We start from the raw sequence: 9,585 nt of genomic DNA on the forward strand, positions 1-9,585 counted from the left end.
CTGCCACATTTCAGGCTGAATAATCCAACGTTTTCACACAAGCCATGTGCACACATACAAACAGCCTTACTGGTTCTCAGACCTTAGACTGTCCTAGATTCAGGTCTCCAATTGGGAAAAATTGATGGCTTGAGCTTGTTTCCTTCCGAAAGGACAATGCTTTCTCCTACAACCTGAGGCACAATTTATATCCAACATCTGTGGAGAGCTGTGTTGATTACTTTTCAATCAAGCGAGATAAACACTAATTCAATTTGTTTTATGTATATATTTATTTATGAGGATCTGTAAAATTACAGGCTTCTTTCATGAAGCGTGAATGACTGGCAGTTCTCTGACAGCTCGGTTTGGGCCGACTGTTAACTGTCAAGACTTAAACATATAAATATATCAACACAGATTAAAACAGTGAATTCTGGCAACACACAGAGAGGCTGGAAGGTGTTTGTCTTTGAATATCAAGCTTCACAGGGGAGCCTTTTTCTTTGTTACAGTAAATAATACAGTTCACACACTGTTATTGACTTTGAGAAAATGCGTTAGTCCAACACTAATTTGTTGCAGCTGTGCCCTAAAACATGAAATATAATCAAAAGTGAGTTAAGCAAACTTAGTTGCCGAAAACATACTCTTGGACTTAGCATCATGGACAAAAATCTATCTAACATACTAGAATGTGAACCCTCATTCATCATTATACAGATTAGTTGCATTGATTGATTTACCAACTGGAAAAAAAAATTATTTTACAACAGAAGTATACTGTAGGTTTGTTGCATTAGGTGAATTTCTGACATCAAAGTGCATCTAGCACTTCAAATTTAAGAAATCTGAACTTAAACAATCCATTCATGAATTAATTAACATCCATAAGCTGGTGCCTATCTCCGTATCTTTAACATTCAGTTGGCGGGAGGCGTTCAGGTCACAGTCCATCACATGGCAACACAGAGATATACAGAGCAAACAACAATGCACACACTCATTCATAACTAATGGCAATTTGAAATACACTACACTCTAAAAAGTGTATTTGGACTGCAGCTCATTATTTACAGTAATTTACATTATTTACATATTCATATGTATTATTTACATTAATTTCACTTAATTCTTTTTGCTTTTGCTATGACAACTTACTTTTTTGTGTTCATTTAACTCAAAACTTACAAATCTTTAACCTAAAGGAACTTTCCACTTTGACTTAAAAGAATTGAGTTCAATGCCAGTTTTGTATCCTATGTCTGATCAACTAAATTTATTCTGATCATCCAACTCGATTCACTAAGTCCTTCCATCTCAATTTGCTAAGTTTTTATAACTTAATTCATAAGGGGGTTCAACAGGACAAATTTAAGTCAGTGGTACTCAAATAATTTATTTTGTTCTAATAAAGATTTAAAATCTCTTTGACTTAATTCTACAGAAAGTCAACTCAAACTTTTAATTAGCTCCAAACTACATATTTTGGGCTGCAAACTTCTTAGTTTGCAGTCTAATACTCTATTTACTTATAATTGTAAGTAAGAGTAAATACACTCTTACTTAAAAGTTACAAATCTTTTCTGTAAATGACCTTTTTACTTTGACTTTACTGGAAATAATTAAGTTCGATACCATATTTGTATCCTACGTCTGGCACCATGACTCAAGCTTCCCAGGTAAGCGACTGTGGCTCTGTGGGTAGAGTAGTCGTCTTGTGATCAGAAGGTTTTAGGTTCGATTCCAGCTTCCTCCTGTCACATGTCAATGTGGATATCGGTGTGTGAATGTGACTCTAGTGTACGTTGTAGTACTTTGAATGGTCAAATGACTGGAAAAGCTCTATATAAGTTCAGTCCATTTACCATTTTTTGAAGTAAACTAACTGATTTGAGTAAGACTGACTTAAATCTGTTATCTTAAACATGCTTAATACATTTGTTAAAAAAAATAACAAATTGAGTTGGATGATTATAATATGTTGAATTGGTTAAACTTAATAAATTAAGTTGGATAAACTTAATTGAATTGCTTGTTACCTATAGAATACATTTCATTGGGATTTAATGGGAAAGATCAACACAAAGTGGTATACAATTTTGAGGTAAGAAAGAAAATTATAGATGACTGAAGGAAGTTTATTCAGTTAATATCTGAACAAACAATGTCAAACAGTAAAAATAGGATAAAGAGCCGTTTTGCAATATTAAAAGGAGCAGTATGCTATTGAACTGCACACTGATGGTTATTTTATGAACCTGAAGAGTTGAGGAGAGTGACTGTGAGCAGAAGTCTATGCCTTCATCTAATCAGTGGTCCAGAGTCAGTCCTCAATGATCGGTATCCAACATCTTTTAGTTTTTTCCCTGGTTAAACACAGCTGAATAAAATGATGGTTAATTTGCAGAACCTCTTTGGAAATATGACTTGCTGAGGAGACAGTTGGACTGTTTGAATCAGTTATGATGGAGAAGAGGCATTTAAAACTAGCATCATTCAACCCCTTAGGAAGGGAGCTGGACTCCCATGGACTAAAGTGTGACAGTGGTTATCAAAACAAAGAGAAGCAACAAAGAACATATTTTTGGTATTCAATTTTAATAATAAAGCTGAGAGTATTTACAGTTTTTCCTCTTCAATCAAGCAGGGTAAGTCGCAGTAGCACAAAGGTTTTAAACATGGAGCTCACAACATTTTAATTGGTAGTTGGTGTCCATGAGTTTCCACTTAACTTCCAGTGCTGTCCTTATATCCAACCAATACTTGGCACCAGATTATTGGAGATTGATAATATCTCCAATAATCGGCCACTATCGATGATAGTGTTTATATTCCTCCAGACAGTCATATACTCATATGACTGTCTGGAGGAATATAAACACTATCACTAGCATAGTACTGGAACTATTTGATACAAAAAATAAGGCTTTGGGATCATTACTAAAAATAACTAAATGATTACAAAAAATATCTGGCTGTTTGTAAGAAAATACTGAGAATGAGTGAAAACCTGTAAACCAGTGCTAACCTAACAAAGTCATTACTGTGCTGAAACACATTCAATTAAATTATTAGTATAGGACCATCATTGCAACATAGATTTGTGACCTTCTCCATGCTAAAGCTGTAAAGACAGTGCCATGTGAGTGTTGAAGTAAAGTCTTTGATTTAGATATGAAGCTACTAATATTTTCTTGTCTGTACACAGATTTCATGCCAGCTGCCTTACTCATGTACTTAGAGCTGTGCTCTATGGTGATGACCTTCTGTTTCCCCCGTGTCTTGGTTTGTAGACGGATGCCGCGCTGATGTACGACGCCGTGCATGTGGTGGCCGTGGCTGTGCAGCAGTCTCAGCAGATCACCGTCAGTTCATTACAGTGCAACCGACACAAGCCTTGGCGCTTTGGAGCGCGCTTCATGGCCCTCATCAAAGAGGTAGATCCTAGTCTACATGTTCGACATTTAACTACAATCCTCTGTATACTCTGCACCATCACACAGAAAACACATTCTCTCAGAAAAGCAGACAAAGTTGGAATGTAATCAGGATGACCAAGTGAAGATGGGGAAATGGGAAATACAAACATTTGATGTTTGTTTATATGGAAATTCAATTTTATTCAATCTGGCCAAACAAGATATCTTTTTTTCTGAAAAGGCAAGCCTTAATCTGCAGTATTTACTGCTTTATAACATCTGGTCCATGTTATTGAGATGCACCCACAAAATGACAACTAGAAGAGCACACAATGAGATCAAGTCATGTTAGTCCCACCGTTTCCTCTCATCCAGAACTCAACTTCTTCTCACAGTCCTTTCCCATTTCCTCTGGTGTTTTTATTTTTGTGTTAAGACCATAGTGATAAAGGCAATTATCACTACTACATTAACATTTTAATGTCTTTTAATTGTGCAATGTAATATCAACCTTTATACAAGACACTTTAAGTGAATAAGTTAATGCAGGAATTCAGAAGAGCTACAAAAGACAAACAGAATAATCTGTAGTTTCCACTGATTGATTGGTTGATAATATAAAGAAACTGTTCTACAAACTAATTCATTTACTGAAAAAGGAATATATTGAAGTCAATGCTTATACTTGCCTCCTCTATTCAGTCCATAAATCTATGGTAAATGGTAGGTACTTGGTCTGTACTAGTGCTTTATCAAGTGTAGAAGAACCCAAAAAACTTCACACCACATTTAATCATTCACTCATTCACACACGCATTCACACACACATTCACATACTGATGGTGGTAAGCTATTGGATAGTAGCCACAGCTGCCCTGGGCAATCTGACAGAGGGAAGGCTGCCATGCACCAGCAGGTAAAGCAGGTGACTGTCTTGCCCAAGGACTCAACAACAGAGGTAGACAGAGTGGGAATCAAACCATCAACCCTCCAATTTTGTGTTTCCAAGTGAAACACATAACATACAGTAGATTAAATACACACAAGTGAAAGACTGAAAGTTTTTATTTCTATTAATTATGATTGTTTTTACTTGTAGTTAATGCAAACATGACTTTAAAAATTAGAATACTACACCAGACCAATAAAAAACATCTTTAATACAGAAATGTTGACTAAATGAAAAGTGTTTTTTATACTTGCTTAAAAATTGTCAAAACTATCATAAATGCTTGATGGCCATTACTCCTATTAAGCTACTTTTTTCAAATGATGAATGAAATCACCTGAGGGAAAGGCAACAGGAATATATTACTAGAAGTAATCTCAGAAAAATACAGCGCAAGCTCAGAGGTACACAGAGTACCATAACTGGCAAACACTCAGACGTCGCAGTACTGGCAGCCTGCTCTTCATGTACTCCTAGATGATTAGGTGATAGATCACAGGTGCATTGATATCAGTCAGCAGGCACGCCCTCCAAGATGGTGCAGCCTCTTGGCACCATTTAGTGGATGAAGAGGGAAGCAGCAGACAACAGAAAATCCCCAACAAACAGCCAAACCCTGGTTCCCAACAGAAACTGCATTTTATATTTACACAAGCTTGTTTGTCTGATATTAAAACGAGTTTTTGTCAAACTTAGGAGTTTCAAAAAATGAACAAATGAAAACAGAACAAACATGTGAATAAAGTAAATACTATAAAACCATCTAATATGATCCCAAATAAGGAAAATGTAAATATCTAAAATGAGACAGAAAAAACATGTAATAGACTGGCAACATGTTCAGGGTAACACACACACACCCCTCGCCCATTGACCACTGGAAATAGGCATCAGCACCCATTCGCGACCCCACTAGGGATAAGCGTGTGACTTACAGTGAATGTTTTTTTTAGTACATAATACAAATTTACAATGACCTCCACTGAAGTAAAACATTCTCAGATATGCCACAACACTTCTGTAAATGAAGAGGCACTCAGACACAGAGCCACCCGCTGTAGGGTCAGAAAGGTTTTGAGTAGCTCACAGAGGAACTTCCAGATCTGTTGCTCCCACTCTCTGATTCAAACATGGGCCCTGAAGTGCATTTCTGCCTGTCTGTAGAAACTGTCATGATTTGCCAAGTCATCTCTGTTGTGAATCACTTTCATGCTACAATGTATTCTATTGTGGCTCTAAATATCTGTAAAGATAGGGTAATTGCTTTCCCACTGTTACAGACTTGGAGTCTGTTTAGACACCCTGAAACAGAAAAGACTGTATGCAAACAGAGAAAAGGAAGATTTCTTGGATGTTTCTTTCAAGGCTTACATCAAACCAATAGCAGAGAGGTAGACTTGATGTTGCTGGGTTGTTGTCTCCTCTGATGATCTGAGTCTTACTCCTTCTGTCTGCAGGCACACTGGGATGGCTTGACTGGAAGAATCTCTTTCAACAGGACCAATGGCCTGAGAACAGACTTCGACCTTGATGTTATTAGTCTCAAAGAAGAGGGTCTTGAGAAGGTTATGTATTTTCTGATTTGTGTGTGTGTAAATCTTCAGTCTTCAAATACATAATTAATATGAGTTGGACAAAGAAAAAACAGTCAATCTGTGTACCAGAGTGAGTGTAATTAGTCAATGATCAGTGTGAACATTGTGTGTGTATGTGACCTGAAGTCAGAATGTGCTCAGTCTCTACATAAAAATTCTAGCTAAAACACATGTTAATCATCTCATCTCACAAAACCTCCTAAGCTTTTAGTGACATCAGAGATCATTTGGTCTGTTAGTCTTCATACCTGAACAAACTAATCCATTTCTTATGGATTTTGTGTGATACACAAAAGCAAAATAGTGCCTGTTTGTGAAATTGAAGGAGGATCATACATGCTTTTTTTTTCAGAACTGTTACAAATAAAAATATGAATGCATATCTATTTGACCCAATTTACCCCAAACAGAATAAAATGTGTTTATTGTTAAATAAACTTAAACCCCATCTTTCCTATGTGAAATTAAACCCGTGTCTTTCAACTTTGTGAGTTAATGTTTTCACATTCATGTGAAAATCTGATGTGATGGCACTGTAGAATGTTTTTATACACACAGGAAAAAAGTGGGATAACTCTGTTATTCACATAATGAACTATTCAGAGTTAATTCTTTAATACCAGACATTCTAATTGGTTAGACCAACACTTGAACAAAAGTTGCGTTAGCTCAGTTAGCTTAACTAAACTAAAACTGTCCAGACATTGTAGTTTGTTCATGAAAAAGATCATTATTTCTCAAAAACTATATGTGACGTATAGTATTCTGATATGTTTTTTAACTTCCATAATTATTGATGTTGTTCATGGGATGTGATGAGGGTTAAACACATGAAAGTTAGAGTGAATGTGCAAACTACTTTCCTCTACTTTATTTTTATTTTATTTTTTTGATTTATGTTTTCAGACATCTTGTCACTTTCTGTGAATCCCTTACTGGATATAACTGGCTTCCATATTTGGAGATTTCTGATGCATCTCCAAATGAATAGAGACATACAGATGAATTAATATAAAATTTCAAGGCTGGTTTTTAATCTCCAGTTTTTGCAAGCTTTGATCTGCAGAAACCCATTTTAACAGATTCTAAAGTGAGATGTAAGCATCTGTAACAGCTTCCAAAATGTTTATTCTTGCCTTCCTGTTCTAAGCAGCCATTAATTATTTACATTGGGAGCCAAGGTAGTCACACAGGGTTTGTAAGAAAGAGGTGGCAGCTAAGCAGCTTTGTAAAAACTATTTTCAAATCAGACATTTCAAACTACACATACTAAGCTCAGAGTCAGAAGGTCATATTTTATGCATAATAGTTTTATATTGTGTAAATGATAATTTCTGCTACTGATGACCCTCCAGAAGAATCCTTAGAAGGGTACATAGTGCTCACACTAAAAGTTCCACAATGCCCCATTGTTCACAGCTAACAACCAGGATAAAAAAAATAAAACCTGTGCTGGAGCTTCAGCCTTCCCATCAGTACATTTTGCTGATTTTTTTCCAATTCATCTGTGAAACATTGCTCCAACTCCACATCCAAAATGCTGAAATGCTTTACATGTTAGAGCCTGGTTTGTACTTCTGCAGAAATGTGTGATGTCTTGGTCTTTCTCTGGCTTTCTGCGATTGCTTTCAGGTTCACCAATCATCTGCGTTACATGATGCTTCCTTTTCCCATTTGCTTCTTAAGTGTTTAGTCACAACTATGCACAGCTATTATTCTGCCACTTTCCAAACTACTTTTGTGAATAATAGTAAAAACAGTAAAGAAGCTGATCCTACAGTTCTTGACTGTTCTTAAAATGTCTGTACAGAGGGAGAAACCATACATGATGTGACTGCAGATTGGGCAAGCAACCTGTGGACTGGGAAACAATGGGCATCTGTAGCATTACCATTTGGCTGTGGGGTGTGAAAGCAGGAAAACCTGTGTGAAGCCAACAAAACATTCTCTTATACTCCAATCCACCCTGTTGATCATTTATGATCACTAGAAAAATACGTATTAGAGCAGTAATATCCTTAATGCTATAAGAATAAACCTGAGGAACATGTTGACAGTAAACTTGGTATGTAAATTAACAATTACCCTTTAATACAACCCTTACACACAAGTAATCACAAAACCAGGCTCAAATGAAGACATAAGGGGACACACCAGAATTTTCATTTATCTCCTCAGATAGTGATCTTAATCCTTCTAGGACCTTTGCAATCAACTCATCAGGAGCTGTATTATTTGGAATGAAATTATAACCAAAAAGACTGCCTGTCACCACTTAATCTTTTGCTTCAGATATATTCAGAATTCTGAAAAACACACCAATAGCATTGACGTACACTCTTTTGTCAAAGGAACCAAAAAACTACAGATGCTTTGTTATGGGGGCTGCACAGTGGTGCAGTTGGTAGAGCTGTTGCCTTGTAGCTAGAAGGTTCTGGGTTCAATTCCCAGCCCCAGGTCTTTCTGCATGGAGTTTGCATGTTCTCCCTGTGCATGGTGGGTTCTCTCTGGGTACTCCGACTTCCTTCCACAGTACAAAACCATGACTGTCAGGTTAATTGGTTTCTCTAAATTCTCCCTAGGTGTGTGCGCACGGTTGTTTGTCCTGTCTGTCTCTGTGTTGCCCTGCAACAGACTGGCAACCTGTCCAGGGTGACCCCGCGTCGGTCCTTCACCTTGAAGTTCCTTCCCTCAGGGGGGGGCACCAATTTATGTTTTCGCATCCAACCTGAATAATGTGCAGTTGCGCCACTGGTCTTACTGCATTCATTCTCATCACATCAACAACTTCATGACAGCCTAGTCTTATTCCTGTGAAGAGAAGTTTGACTTTCTGACAGCATGGTCATCTTATCAGCTTGTTCAATATCATGCAGTTCCTGTGTTTATGCAGCCATTAAAATTTAATGATAAGGTCACCCATAAACTGTCTCCTAAGGAGTTCATCCTCTGGCTGCTTTTGTTCTAATGCTAATACTGAATTCAGGACATCTCTCCAAGAAAGAGCATATTCCATGAGATTTTTAACTATTTATTTTGAATTTCTACCATCCTGTACTTCATGAATGATAAGCATCAATTTCTGCCTAAACCTCAGCAACAAAGCCTGTGTTTGCCTGTGACAGCAGGTGTTCTGGGGATTCCCACTGTTGAGAAAATAAATTTAAAATAAGCTAGTTTTAAAACTTAACATGTCTTGATTCAAATGGCCTAATTGTGGTTTTGAAATTAGTAATGTATTCTGGCTCTTTGACCTTTAATTTACCTGTAGTTACAGCAGATGGTTTGCTAGGATCGTTTGAACTGCCTAATTGGAGTGTGACAAACAAATTACAGGTGAACATGGGAATCTTTTCAGTTGCTGTAGGTGAATTACACTACTTAATGTGTTTGCCCAATGTTTCTGAGGAGTTGGAAAGTATATTTGTTACATTATAGGTCAACTAATGTACAGATGCCTTCAAATACTGAGAATGGGGTCGTGTTCCTGCTCTCACGGCAGTGTTGGGGGCAAATCACACCTCAATTTGTTTGGTCTGCTTGACCTGGGTTGCATCCTGCATCTTTCTTACAATGGGGTGTTAATGGGTCTGCTTGAGTGCGAATGAGAGAGTGGATTTGTATGCAAATGGCCTTTGAT

At 37.1% G+C, this 9,585-nt stretch overlaps 1 pseudogene; it reads left to right on the forward strand.

Annotated features, from left to right (window-relative positions):
• Positions 1-9,585, forward strand: part of LOC103129515 (glutamate receptor ionotropic, kainate 2-like) — a 293,278-nt pseudogene that overhangs the window by 126,605 nt on the left and 157,088 nt on the right.

This window comes from Poecilia formosa, unplaced genomic scaffold, assembly GCF_000485575.1.
Source record: "Poecilia formosa unplaced genomic scaffold, Poecilia_formosa-5.1.2 Scaffold552, whole genome shotgun sequence".
Taxonomy (NCBI): Eukaryota; Metazoa; Chordata; class Actinopteri; order Cyprinodontiformes; family Poeciliidae; genus Poecilia; species Poecilia formosa.